The sequence below is a fragment of the Manis pentadactyla genome, chromosome 4 (assembly GCF_030020395.1).
Source record: "Manis pentadactyla isolate mManPen7 chromosome 4, mManPen7.hap1, whole genome shotgun sequence".
Lineage (NCBI taxonomy): Eukaryota > Metazoa > Chordata > Mammalia > Pholidota > Manidae > Manis > Manis pentadactyla.
Genome location: NC_080022.1, coordinates 125,604,838 through 125,619,306, shown reverse-complemented (window position 1 = coordinate 125,619,306; position 14,469 = coordinate 125,604,838). Strand labels below are relative to the sequence as shown.

At 43.3% G+C, this 14,469-nt stretch overlaps 1 long non-coding RNA gene across 2 annotated transcripts in view; it reads right to left on the bottom strand.

Moving 5' to 3' along the window:
* The window catches only part of LOC130683434 (uncharacterized), a 428,515-nt gene that overhangs the window by 165,040 nt on the left and 249,006 nt on the right, over positions 1 to 14,469 (bottom strand). The gene's annotated exons all lie outside the window — the stretch shown is intronic.

Sequence of the window (14,469 nt, the reverse complement as noted above, 5' to 3'; positions counted from 1 at the left end):
GCCCGCCTCCGAGAAGCTGCGCGTCCAGTAAAGAAGAAGCTTGTCGCTCCCGACTTGTCAATTGGCGGAGGCCATAGAGTGTAGGAATGCTAGAGCGCCCCAAAAGGCACCGCCCCTTTTCTCTTTCCTGGAGTCAATTCCTTCCGGAAACTGTCATTTGTTTCGGGCGGGACTTCCGGGAGCCCGACGCTGAGAAAAGCAAGTACTGGAAAGAGCTGAGTTTTACGTTGCAGGTCCGCGCTCGGGGTTTCGAACAGTGTATGTTTAGGTCCCGGGAGAGGAAATTCCGGGGAAAAATACCTCTAAAACGGAGATCAGTCAAAGGGAGAAATAAAGTTTAAAATCCGTTTATTGCTTACAAATTGCAGTCCAGGCCCTTCTCTCTTTCCTGCTCCAGCAGAAGCAAAACCGGCCCTCCCCCTCATCTCTCAGGTACAGATAAGCCCTCCGTTGCCCAGGTAATTACCCACTGATATGGAGATGAACTTCTCTCCACCCCTGAGGAATGATGCAAATGAACTAAAGCCATACTTCTTTCCACCTCTGAACACCTACTGACATGCAGATTACTGAAGCCAGGTGAGAGATTCTGGAAGTATTACAATTTTACCCACATGGTATAAGCACTTGTAAGTATGGTTGCCAGGAGTGAGTTCCCTCACCCCGACCATCTCTTGATTGTGCTCACAAATCAAACATCTGCATCCACAAAGCTGGGACAGATACTGACTTCCCAGGCTCTTGTGAACTGACCAATGGACACCACTCAGGGCCTCTGAGTCACCCACTGGCCTTCCTCACACATCACTCAGTTATGTATTCATTCACTCAAACAACTCACAAAGCTTGTATTAGTTTCTAGATACATGCCAAGGCATCGACTTGCATGCAGATATGAATAAGATTGACATAGTTTGGGTATCCAGAAGATTAGAAAATTGGTGTCTTGGGGGCTGGAATGGAGGCTGTTAGTCTGGGGAGAGGAAATCCCGGGGCAAAATACCTCTAAAAACCAAAGTCAGTCAAAGGGAGAAATAAAGTTTAAAACCCGTTTATTGCTCACAAAACTGCAGTCTGGCCTATCTCTCTCTCCTGCTCCAATAGCAGCAAAACCAGCCCTCCCCTCACCTACAACTGCAGTCCAGGGCCATCTCTCTCCTCTGCTCCAGAAGAAGCAAGCAAGCAAGCCCTCTCCCCTTAACCTCTCAGGTACAGATAAGCCTTCCTTTTCCAGGTATGCTCACTGACATGGAGATAAACTTCTCTCCACCCCAGAGGAATGATGCAAATGCACTAAAGCCATATTTCTCTCCATCCTCGAGCATCTGTTGATATGCAGATGTACTAAAGCCAGGTGAGACATTCTGGAAATATTACAGTTTTACCCACAGAGGCATAGCCCCAGGATGCACAGGGAAAATGTTCTAAGGGAATGGAGACAGTGATGTTCTCTTCTTCATTGTGTCTGACTCTTAGGTGTTACTGGTTTAGGTGCCTGGAAACCAGACTACTCCAAATGTGCTGGCCACAGTGCATCTGAGGGAGATTTTTTTTCTACATGTTTGAAAAAGGTTTTTTTTTTTATTAAGGTATCATTGATATACAATCTTATGCTCAGATTTCACATGAGCAACATTGTGGTTACCACATTCCCCCTATTATCAAGTTCCCACCATATACCCCATTACAGCCACTGTCCATCAGCATAGAGTAAACTTCTCTGTGCTATACTTCCTTCCCTGTGTCCTCCCTATTTTATGTGTGCTAATCATAATGTCCCTTGAGGGAGTTTTTTTAAAGCAGAAGTTATTTTGAGATCATATAATCTTGCAAAGACAAATTACATTGCCCCTAAGTCCCTCAGCAGGCTCTCACACTATCTATTCTTTGTTACTAAGAAATTTGAAACTGTTCGGGTAGGAATGGCCCACAGTAGTCTCACAGCTATACTCTTCTGGGCTGTCACGGTGCTCCTCTCTCCCTTCCTGCAGGGGGAGCCTGTGCTGGTGTGCCCCTAATTTACTGGTCTTTCTGTATACATTGTTTCATCTAATGCTCCTGATGATACTGGGGCTCTTGTTCACTGAGCAGAAGAAAGCTCATGTCAGGAGGGGACAAGAGAGCCCCTGGTGGTGTGTTGTCTAGGGGTTTTATGCACGGTTGAGGATTTTCAGGAATGGGGGTAAAGGGCTAGGGGTGCATACTTGTTGAGTGGTTCCAGAATGCTCATTTTTGACAAGTAACAGAAGAAATTTGCTGTTCTGATTCTTTCTCAGGATAGCAGCTTCCCTCTGGGAGCATATCAATGATGACCGCCTGCCCTGTCCCCAAGGTGGGCTGGGTTGTTGCCTGTTTGTAAAGAGTGTGTTAAAAATCTTACTTCTTGAGTTCTTGGGCTGTTTATAGTTGGGATTGCTTACCAAATTAATCTTTTGCCCAGGTTGCAGATTACTTGATTAGGATTAGAGAAGGAAACATAGCATACAGGTATGGTTAAAAATAAACTGGGCCTTTTAGCAGGCTAAGGTAAATTTTACAGTGTCATGATCTATTTGACACAGTGAAGTCACAGGTTATACTCAGATACTTTTCTTTATTTGGGGAACACTGAAACATTCCAGGCCAAGTTGCTCCTGGCCTTTTGAGCTTTAACTGATTTCACTGAAGAATGTCTGTATTCCTAGTCTTGTATCTTTACCCTAGAGAATTCATGTGACTGACTTTGCATAATGCTTAACACGAAATTTTGATAGGGACTTCTTTGTACGTTGTTACATTGTTCTGACTGTAATTATCTTTCTTTGCTTTTTTCCAGAGGCCCTCACCCTACTCTGCCCAAACCCATAGCCCCTGCCTCACTGACAACACTGCTAGGATGTAATTGTTACCTCCATTGCACAGCAGAGGAAACTGAAGGCTTGGAATCTTAATAACTTGCTTCTGGTCTACACAACTGTCTACCTCAAAGCCTGTAGGTGTAACCAACATGCTGGGACCTCTTCCTGGGTGGTGATGGGATTCAGATCTTTTGGCCTTGGCTTCCCATTCAGAAAGGGACCCCAGTGTAATCTTTGATAGTATTTCTGAGGTTGCATAATCAATACATTGACAGGATTGAATGAAGATGCTTTCCAGACAACTTTAAACTTGTATGTCCTTATCACACTGTCTGTACCACAGGGCAACATGCTAAGGCCTGGTGCCAAATTCAGCCCACAGCCTGCTTTTGTAAATAAATGTTTATTGGGACATGTAATCATACCCTTTGTTTACCTGTTGTCAATGGCTGCTTTGACACTACAACAGAGTGGAGTAGTAGGCCCACAAAATCCAAACGATTTACTACTTGGCCCTTTTAGAGAAGCTCTTTGATGATCCCTGGCCTATACTGTGAATCAATTTTTTAAATAAATCTCTTAATTATCTTGGGCATAGGAGCATTTCATGTTATGAGTGGCAAAGTAGTATTTCATCATTATTTGTGTCAAAATTTTTGTGTGTCCTTGTGTTTTCAAGAACATCACAGTTTTTCAAATTCTGATATATTTTTTAATATACCAGGAGTCTCAAAAAATAAAAACTGGCCCAGCCACCTCAGGTTTTGAGAGGCTGCAGCTCAGCTGTAATGACTGCCTCCAGGCGTCAGTCACCTCTCCATCCTCAGTGTCAGGCACAGTGCTGAGACTCAGGGTCTGGGGTAGGGGCTGCTCAGTTGGCAGTTGCTGATGGCATAGAGGCTCTGCATAGTATTCATTTTCTCAGGTTGCTGTAACATAAAACCATACACTGGGGACTTAAATAACAGGAATGTATTTTCTCACAGTCCCAGAGGCTGGAAGTCCCCGATCAAGGTGTCGGCTAGGTTGGTTTCTTCTGAAGCCTCTCCCCTGACTTGCAGGTGCCTCCCCAACCCCCCACCACTGCGTCCCCACATGGCCTTTCCTCTGCGCATCCCTGGTCTCTCTCTGTGTGCCCAAATTTCTTCTTATGAGGATACCAGTCGTGTTGGATGGGCTCCCACCATATGGCCTCATTTTAACTTCTGTCTTTAGATACCCTCTTCCAAATACAGCCATACTCTGAGGTCCTGGGGGTTAGGGGTCCAACATATGGATTGTGAGGGGCACAATTCAGCCCATCCCAGCTCCCACCCTCCCCTCCTCCTATACCCCCTCCTCCCAGGACACCCTCAGCCTTCCTGTGTCTGCTGCCCCTAGATATTAGGAGAACTTGGAGGCCCTTCCTTAGTATGATCCCAGCTGGTAACTCTGAACCAGAGTTTCTCAGACGGGTTTCTGTCCTTCACAGACTCTTGCCCAGAGGCAGAGAGAAGCTATGAAGCAGCTCCTCCCATGGGGTTTGAATATTCTTCTGGGTTGATGCAGAGCTAGATCCTCTACCCATCAAGCCGGTGCGGCCGGCAGACTGGAGCTGCGCACGTTGTAGGTCCAGCCCACACTCTGGATGAAGTACCAGCCGGGTGGCTCCCGCACTCAGCCTGACGTGCAGCCCTCCCTCCAGCTCTCGCTCAGAGTGGGGAGACCAGTTCCCAGCTCGGGGAAGTGGTCCCCGGGGAGTGCGGCGCGCGCCGTCGCCACTAGAGGGCGCCGTGGCGCTGCTGGGGAGCCCAGCCCTGCCCTCTGGGGAGGCGGACCCTTGGCTCCTAATTCTTCTGAAGTGAACTTTAGCCGGCCCAAGGGCTAAGCCCTGTGTTGCCAATAAGGGAAATGCACCATGTTTAACCAGGGATCTCAGAGACTTCTGGGAGGCTGGCAATTGTGAACTGTAATATTTCCCTTCACTTTTTATACTGAACATTTCAAAAACATTAAACACCCATCCACCCGTTACTTAGATCCCACCAGTAACATTTGGGGCACATGATTTGTCATCCATCTGTCTGCCCATGGCTCCATCCAGCCAACGATCCATGCTATTTTTTTATGCACTGCAGACAAGCACCCCAAGTGAGGCATATGATTTCCAGATATTTCTTCTTTGGGTTCGCCTCCCCCATTCCAGGCCTAGGGAATAGCCTGCAGTGTTTCAGGGCGTGGGTGTGGCCGAGAAGATGGCAGAAGCAGCCCTGGCGGCCTTGCTTTATTTAGTCTCACAAGCAGGAAGAGGATTTCGTGGAGGCACACAGGGTCCCCGGGCCAGAGCTGAAGGGACACTAGCGACAGACTGTCTTGCGCTGAGGGAACGGATTGAGAGCAAAGGCAAGCGTGCGTTGACGCCCAGGGAGACCTGTGTCCCGGTCCCGGTCCCAGTTCTGGTCCCTGTCCCGGGCAATGCCCCCTGCAGGCTGCACAACCCTGGGGAGATCGGGGCAGGTGGGACGCAGAGTCTTTCTGACCAAGATGATGTGCATCCCGGATCCCTGTGTCCTGGTGACTGAGGGAAGGGCCTGTGTTTGCCCTGAGAATGGGTGGGCTTCCCTCTATACCCCATGCTGAGGACTAAATCGTGTTTCTCCAAAATCCATAGGTTGAAGCCCTAAATCCCATTAACCTCAGGATGTGACTGTTCTTGACGATGAGACTTTTAATTAGGTAATTATGTAAACTGTGGCCATTGGGGATGGGAGGCGGGGTTCTGATCCAATCTGACTGGTGGTGTCTGTGTAAGAAGGGAATCAGCCACAAGACAGACACCGGGGATGCCCTGCACAGAGCAAAGAGCATGTACAGCCCCAGGGAGGTGGAAACTGTCTGAAAGTCAAATAGGGAGGCCTCAGAAGAACCCAAACCTTGATCTTGGACTTCCAGCCTCCAGAGCTGTGAGGAAATACATTTCTGCTGTTTAAGTCACCCAGCCTGAGGTGCTGCGTCATGGCAGCCTAGCAAACGCATACACGCCACCCTCAGGAACCTGATGCACGGCCCCTGGGGAGCCGAGTACTCTGACTCCCTGAGGTCTGAATTTTCTGTTAACTCAGTATAGTGGCTCAAATGAGTCATAAGAACTATAGTTATATATTTCTGCACAGCTGAATTTTCTGTTGAGAGTCATATCCAATACACAAATGACTTGTGTGAGTGTATGTGTTAATAATGGTATACTCTGGGTCCAGAAAGGCAGTGTCAGAGGGTTTGTCACAGAATGTATGGCATGCTTGGGATTTTGGATAATTAAGAGGAGATTTCTAGAATGGCAAGCTGAGGAAAGTAATTCTAGCCCGAAGGCACAGAACAGAGCCAGGAAGGCAGGAGTGTACCCCAGGAGCTGTGCGTGGTCGCTGATGCCCACTCTGTGATGGGCCACCCCCTTAAAGCATGAATGTCTAATTCTCACAGTGCCCCTGCTGTCAGAGCCTGTTTGAATCCTCACTGGAGCATCACAGATGAGGAAACCGAGGTAGAAAGGGATTAACTTGCCCGAGTTACAAAGCTCACACTGGAGTTAGTTCCTGGTTTCTCAAACCTCACCCCCCTTATTATTTTGTCCCACTAAGAGTTTCTGTTACTGGGGGAAAACTTCAGGAAAAAGTAGGATGCCTTCACAGCAGGGCCAGGAGGTGTGTGAAAGTCAGCTAAAGCCAGATGACCCAGTGCCTTGGCAATATAATCTACCCTGCAGGCCAGAATTACTCAGGTTGGGGGTGTCAGATCCCTGAGAGTTTATTGCTTTACTTTTGGGGAGTCTGAGAGTTCTGGAAGAATTCTTCACTCAGCACTCCCCGTTTGAGGGTTTTTCAGAGCAATGAACACAACCACCACAGGCCTCCGGGGGGCCACCCACCTGGTGCTGCAGCTGCGTCTCTGGTTATGGCCCTGCGGGTGCCGGGTGATCTATGGAGGGACCCGGCTTTACTGCTTGCTTCTGAAACTGATTCATGCTCAGGGACTTCAACATATATTTTTTTCATTTAATGGGGTTTCTCCTATTCCCCAAACCTGGGAAACACTGCCGCAGAATCCTCAGCATGGGTTGGGGGAGCATAACACGGGAGCTGGGTGCCAGGAGCATCCCGTGTGGGGGCTGCTGGTGGCCCAGGTGTCCGGTGCTGCCCAGGGAGGCGGGGAGCCCCTGGTGCTGCTGCATGGATGAAAGCAGCGTGGTGCCGTCAGCAGTCCCTGGCTCTGAGGCCTTGGGCCTGGCCAAGACCAGCCAGGTGACCTTGGGTGTTCCTTAGCTGCTCTGAATCCAGCTCCTGGGCTGTGCAAGGATTAGAGGAAGTAGGAGCGCTGAGGGCCCAGAGGAGGGCAAGCCCCGGCCTGGCCCTGGTGCTCTCCCTGCCACGCTGTTAGCCCTCCCCACCTCCAGCTCCTCTCCCTCCTCCCTGGCTCTCCCTCCCCCCACTCTTTCTCTTGGTCCCATCATCTGCAGGGCCAGAAGGCTGCCCCTTTCTCTTTCTGGCAGTTGCCACACTGAATTCTTTGTATTTCCCTCAGGACTGTGCCTTCTTCAGGGACAGAGGGAAACGAGTGTGCATCTCTTCCTTTTTTATTTTTACTTAATTTTATTTAATCAGATGTACGTTACAGTGGTTCAATGGACCCACCTTCCCCCATCCCCTACTCCCTTCCCCCTTGGTCCCCACCAGGCCCTTCTCAGTGTCTTTGGGTGTGCTGCTGCTTGGTTCCTTCTGTTTTGCTTCATTTTTATATATCACAAATAAGTGGAATCATATGATATTTGTTTTTCACCACCTGGCTTATTTCACTGAGCATGATACACTCTAGCTCCAACCACGTTGTTGCAAATGGCAGGATTTCTTTTCCTTTTATGGCTGAATAATAGTCCATTGTTTATATGTACCACATCTTCTTTATCCATTCATCTACTGATGGACACTTAGGTTGCTTCCATATCTTGGCTATTGTAAATAGTGCTGCGATAAACATAGGAGTGCACATGTCTTTTTGAATCAGGGATTTTGTTTTCTTTGGGTAAATTCCTAAGACTGGAATTTCTATTTTTAGTTTTTTGAGGAACCTCCAAACTGCTTTTCACAATGGTTGCATCAATTTGCAGTCCCACCGACAGTGTAGGAGGGTTCCTATTTCCTGTGCCCTCATCAGCATTTGTTATTTCTTGTCTTTTGGATAGTGGCCATTCGAACTGGTGTAAGGTGATATCTCATTGTGGTTTTAACTTGCATTTCTCTGATGATTAATGATGTGGAGCATCTTTTCATGTACCTATGGGCCATTTATATTTCTTCTTTGGAGAAGTGTCTGTTTAGGTCCTCTGCCCATTTTTTGATCACGTATTTGTTTTTTGGGTGTGTTGAGGCATATGAGTTCTTTATATATATTTTGGATGTTAACCCCTTGTCAGATGAGTCATTTATGAATATATTCTCCCATACTGCAGGATGCCTTTTTGGTCTGTTGATGGTGTCCTTTGCTGTACAGAAACTTTTTAGTTTGATGTAGTACCACTTGTTCATGCTTTATTTTGTTTCCCTTGCCTGAGGAGATGTGTTCAGGAAAAATTTGCTCATGCTTCTATTTGAGAGATTTTTGCCTATGTTTTCTTCTAAGAGTTTTATGGTATCATGACTTAAATTCAGGCCTTTGATCCATTTTGAGTTTACTTTTGTGTATGGAGTTAGATAACAATGAGTTTCATTCTCTTGCATGTAGCTGTCCAGTTTTGCCAACACCAGCTGTTGAAGAGACTGTCTTTTCTCCATTGTATGTCCATGGCTCCTTTATCATATGTTAATTGACCATGTATGCTTGAGTTTATATCTGGGCTGTCTTTTCTGTTCCATTGATCTATGGGTCTGTTCTTGTGCCAGTACTAAATTGTTTTGATTTCTGTTGCTTTGTAGTAGAGCTTGAAGTCAGGGAACATAATTCCCCCAGCTTTGTTCTTCTTTCTGAGGACTGCTTTGGCTATTCAGGGTCTTTTGTGGTTCTATATGAATTTTAGAACTATTTGTTCTAGTTCATTGAAGAATGCTCCGTATTTTGATATGGATTGCATTGAATCAGTACATTGCTTTGGGTAGGATGGCCATTTTGACAATATTAATTCTTCCTATCCATGAGCACAGTATGTATTACCATTTTTTTGGTGTCCACTTTAATTTCTCTCATGAGTGTCTTATAGTTTTCAGAATGTAGGTCTTTCACTTCCTTGGTTAGGTTTATTTCTAGGTGTTTTTTCTTTTTGATAAAATTACAAATGGAGTTTTCCTGATTTCTCTTTCTGCTAGTCCATCATTAGTGTATAGGAAAGTAACAGATTTCTGTGTATTAATTTTGTATCCTGTAACTTTGCTGAATTCAGTTATTAGTTCTAGTAGTTTTTTGGTGGATTCTTTAGGGTTTTCTATGTATAATATCATGTCATATGCAAATACTGACAGTTTAACTTCTTCTTTATCAATCTGAATGCTTTTTATTTCTCTGTGTTGTCTGACAGCTGTGGCTAGGACCTCCAGTACTATGTTGAATAAAAGTGGTAAGCATGGGCTTCCTTGAAAAGCTTTTAGCTTTTCAATGTTCAGTATGATGTTGGCTGTGGGTTTGTCATATATGGCCTTTATTATGTTGAGGTACTTTCCCTCTTTACCCATTTTGTTGAGAGTTTTTGTCATGAATAGATGTTGAATTTTGATGAATGCTTTTTCAGCATCTATTGAGATGATCATGTGGTTTTTATCCTTCTTTTTATTAATGTGGTGGGTGATGTTGATGGATTTACTAATATTGTCCCATCCTTGGATCCCTGGAATAAAACCCACTTGGAGATGATGGATGATCTTTTTGATGTATTTTTGGACTTGGTTTGCTAATATTTTGTTGAGGATTTTTGCATCTATGTTCATCAGGGATGTTGGTCTGTAATTTTTTTTGTGTGGTGTCTTTTGTTTTGGTATTAGAGTGATACTAGCCTCATAGAATGAGTTCAGAAGTATTCCCTCCTCTTCTACTTTTTCGAATGCTTTAAGAAGGATGGGTACTTGCTCTTCTTCAAATGTTTGGTGGAATTTGGCTGTGAAGCTGTCTGTAGATGGAGTTTAGTATTTGGGGAGTTTTTGATTACCAATTTGATTTCATTGCTGGTAACTGATCTGTTCAGGTTTTATGTTTCTTCCTGAGTCAGTCTTGGAAGGTTGTATTTTTCTAGGAAGATGTCCATTTCTTCCAAGTTATCCAATATATTGGCATATAATTTTTCTTAGCATTCTCTAATAATTCTTTGTATTTCTGTAGTATTCATTGTGATTATTCCTCCTTCATTTCTGATTCTGTTAATGTGTGTAGACTGTCTTTTTTTCTTGATAAGTCTGGCTAGGGTTTTATCTATTTTGTTTATATTCTTGAAGAACCAACTCCTGGTTTCATTGATTTTTTTATATTGTTCTATTCTTCTCAATTTTATTTATTTCTGCTCTGATCTTTATTATGTCCCTCCTTCTACTGACTTTGGGTTTCATTTGTTCTTCTTTTTCTGGTTTCTTTAATTGTGATTTTAGACTGTTTATTTGGGATTGTTCTTGTTTCTGAGGCAAGCCTGCTTTGCTATATACTTTCCTCTTAGAACGGCCTCTGCTATGCCCCATAGATTTTAGGCTGTTGTGTTTTTGCTTTTATTTGTCTCCATGTATTGCTTGATTTCTGTTTTAATTTGTTCATTGATTCATTGATCATTTAAAAGCATGTTGTTTAGCCTCCATATGTTTGTAAGTGTTTTTGTTTTCTTTGTGTAATTTACTTCTAGTTTCATACCATTGTGGTTTGAGAAGCTGCTTGATACAGTTTCAATATTTTTCAAATTTATTGAGGCTTTTCTTGTAGCCTAGTATGTGATCTATTCTGGAGAATGTTCCATGTACACTTGAGAAAAATGAATATCCTGTAGCTTTTGGATGGAGTGTTCTGTAGATGTCTTTTTAGTCCATTTGATCTAATGTATTGTTCAGTGCCTGTGTTTCCTTATTTATTTTCTGTCTGGTTGTTCTGTCTATTGATGTGAGTGGTGTGTTAAAGTCTCCTAAAATGAATGTGTTGCAATCTATATCCCCCTTTAATTCTGTATTTGTTTTACATATTTAGTTGTCCTATGTTGGGTGCATAGATATTTATAATGGTTATATTCTCTTGTTGGACTGACCCCTTTATTATTATGTAATGTCCTTCTTTGTCTCTTGTTACTTTCTTTGTTTTGAAATCAATTTTGTCTGACACAAGAACTGCTACTCCTGCTTTTTTCTCCTTATTATTTGAATGTAATATCTTTTTCCAACCCTTCACTTTTCATCTTTGTATGTCTTTGAGTCTGAAATGAGTCTCTTGTAGGCAGCATATAGATGGATCCTGTTTCCTTATCCATTCTGTGACTCTCTATCTTTTGATTGGTGCATTCAGTCCATTTACATTTAAGGTGATTATGAATATGTACTTATTCTTTTCTGTTCCTTTCTTTCTTTTTTATATTCTCTTGTTATTGATGGTTTCGTTTAGTGCTGTAATTGGATTTCTCTCTCTTTTTAAAATTTATTTTTCTGTGTGTGTATTTATTGTAGGCTTTAGTTTTGTGGTTACCAAAGATTCAAGGATAGCTTCTTTACTACATAATAGTCTATCTTAAATTGTTAATTACTCTATTTCAAAAATAATTGGAAAGTACTTTTTCCCTTCTTCTTCTTCCTCCTTCACATTTTTTGTATTAGATGTCATAATCTGCACTTTTTGTATATCCCTTGACTGATTTTTGTGTATAGTTGATTTTGCTTCTTTTAGTTTGTTTTAATTTCATACTTGCTTGGTAATTAGTTGGCCTATTACTTTTACTGTGGTTTTATTTTTACTGGTGAAAGCTATTTAGCCTCAGGGTTATTTCCATCTGCAGCAATACCTTTAATGTACCCTGTAAGAGTGGCTTAGTGATGGAGAATTCCTTCAACTTTTTGCTTATCTGGAAATTGTTTAATCCCTGCTCCAAATTTAAATGATAATCTTGCCTGGTAGAGTATTCTTGGTTTGAGGCCCTTATGCTTCATTGCATTAAATATATCAGTCTGCTCCCTTCTGGCCTGAAGAGTTTCTGTTGAGAAGTCTGCTGAGAGCCTGATGGGATTTCCTTGATAAGTAATATTTTTTCTCTCTCTGACTGCATTCAGCACTCTCTCCTTATCCTAGATCTTTGTCTTGTTAACTATTGTATGTCTTGGTGTTGTCTGCTGGAGTGCCTTTTGTTAGGGGATATTTGTGCTTCCATGATGTGAGTGTCTATTTCCTTCCCCAGACTGGGGAAGTTTTCAACAATTATTTCTTTAAAGAGACTTTCTATCTGTGGGTAAAATTGCAATGTTTCCAGAATCTCTCACCTGGCTTTGGTGCATCTGTATATCAATAGGTGTTTCCAAGGGGTGGAGAGGAGGAGTCCATCTACATATCAGTAGGTAATTACATGGGCTTGTAAGGTTTTATCTGGACTGGAGAGGTGGGGTGGAGCTCTCTCTTCTGCTGCAACCTGGTCAAGAGAGAGACAGGAAGACTGCTTGTAAGAAATAAATGGGTTTCTTAAACTTTATTTCTCCCTTTGACTGATTTCAGTTTCAAAGGTATTTTGCCCCAGGATTTTTCCCCCAGAGTTACAATATCCCTTTGTCTTTCTCTTCTCCTTCTGGTACTGCTAGTGTGTGAATATTGTTTCATTTGGATTGGTCACATAATTCCCTTTTTATTCTTTCATTCCTAGCAATCCTTTTTTCTTTCTGTTCCTCAGCTTCTTTGTTTTTCTGTTCTCCAATTTCTATTTCATTTACCTTCGCCTCCACATGATCGAATCTACTTTTAAATCCCTCCATTGTATGTTTCATTTTGGATACTGTATTCAGCTCTGAGTGGCTGTTTTTCAAGTTTTCTATCTCTTTGTTGAAGTCCTCCCTGTGATCTTGAATACTTTTATGTAAATCTAGAGAATGTTTATGACTTCTATTTTGAAATCTTAATCAAGAAGATTGGTGATCTCTGTTTCATTAAGCCCTCTTTCTGGGGTTCTGTCTTGTAGCTTTGATTGGATCAAATTCTTCTGCCTGCTCATATTATCAGGAATTCTGTGTTACTTCCTTTGTATTAGATGTCTCTGCTATGCTTTCTGGTCCTTTTTTGTGTAGTCCTTTCTTCTTTCTCAGGAGCAGGGGATCTGTTCTGCAGTTTCAGGTTGTTTTCAGGTCTAGTTGCATTTGCTGTATTTTCCTCTTTTAGGTGTTTCTGGGAGGAGGTTTCTGTCTTACCTTTCTGTTCTGCCAATTTAATCTGATCTTGCGTCTCTTTCTAAGGGTAACTGGAAGCAAAAAGAAGGGATTCAGCAACAGAATAATCAAGGTTTCATTCTAAGAGGCTCCCCGTGTCTTCTGTTGTCCATTTTATGGAGAGAAGAGTGGGCAGGGAGCAAGAGGATTGCAGGGAGGCCTGTTGACAGAGCGCAGCTTGGATAGGGCAGGTCGGTTCAGATGGAGAGCCGTAGATGGGTCAGGACATGGGTTGAAGTGAAATCGCCACTGGTGGACGGGAAGCAGAGTGGGCGATAAAAGGAAATTCAGGAATCAAGGATAATAAGGTTTGAGCTGGTTAAGCAGGTGGATGTGTTGCCTTTTGCAGGGATAATAAAAGACAGAGGAGAGCAGATTTATGGCAAAAAGCATCATGTCCAATCCGTGGTGGACATAACAAGTAGTCAGTTGCATGCCTGAGTCTGGGGTTCTAGAAAAGCATAGTGTTGGTGATACAAAATTGGGATTCATTGGCATTCAGATGTTATTTAAAGCCCAGGGGCTAGTTGAGACCCCCTGGGGAGAGTATCTCATGTAGTAAAGAAAGTCAGAGACACAGCAACATTCCCAACACTGAAAACTTGAGCAGAAGAGTTAGAGCCAGAAAAGCAGGCTGAGAAAGAGCTGCCAATGAATCAGCAAAACCAGTTGAATGAGGAATCTCAGAACAAAGAAAAAGAGGGCAAACTCGGTCTGTCAATTACCTCTGGGAGGTCAGGCTCCAAAAGAACAGATGAGGGGCCACACAAGTGGCCACATTACTTCGGGGCACACCGCACATTGCATGTGGCTGATCGTGGAACCCTTTCCCCCAGCCACTGATGCTACCTCAGAATCCTCAACACTATTTTCTTGATGCAGCAACTCATGGATTAAATATGGTGTGTAAACTAAATCTATTTGCTGCCCCTATTATAATCTAATCTCCTAGTTTTGTAGATGAAGCAACTGAGTCCCGGAGAGATTTCCTCCCCAAGTTTCACCAGTAGACATTCAGTAATCTGCCTTCCAGTTCAGCAGTGTAGTGGTAGGGCTATGAGGAAAAACATTTATGTGGATTCTGTTAGACTTTTACAAAATAATCGTGTATTAGTCAGGCTTTCCAGAGAACCAATAGGATATGCATGTGTATGTATGTGGTATATGTATGTGTGTGAGAGAAGGATTTATTTAAGGAATTGGCTTATGCCGCCATGGAAGCTGACAAGTTCAGAATCTGCAGGGTGAAC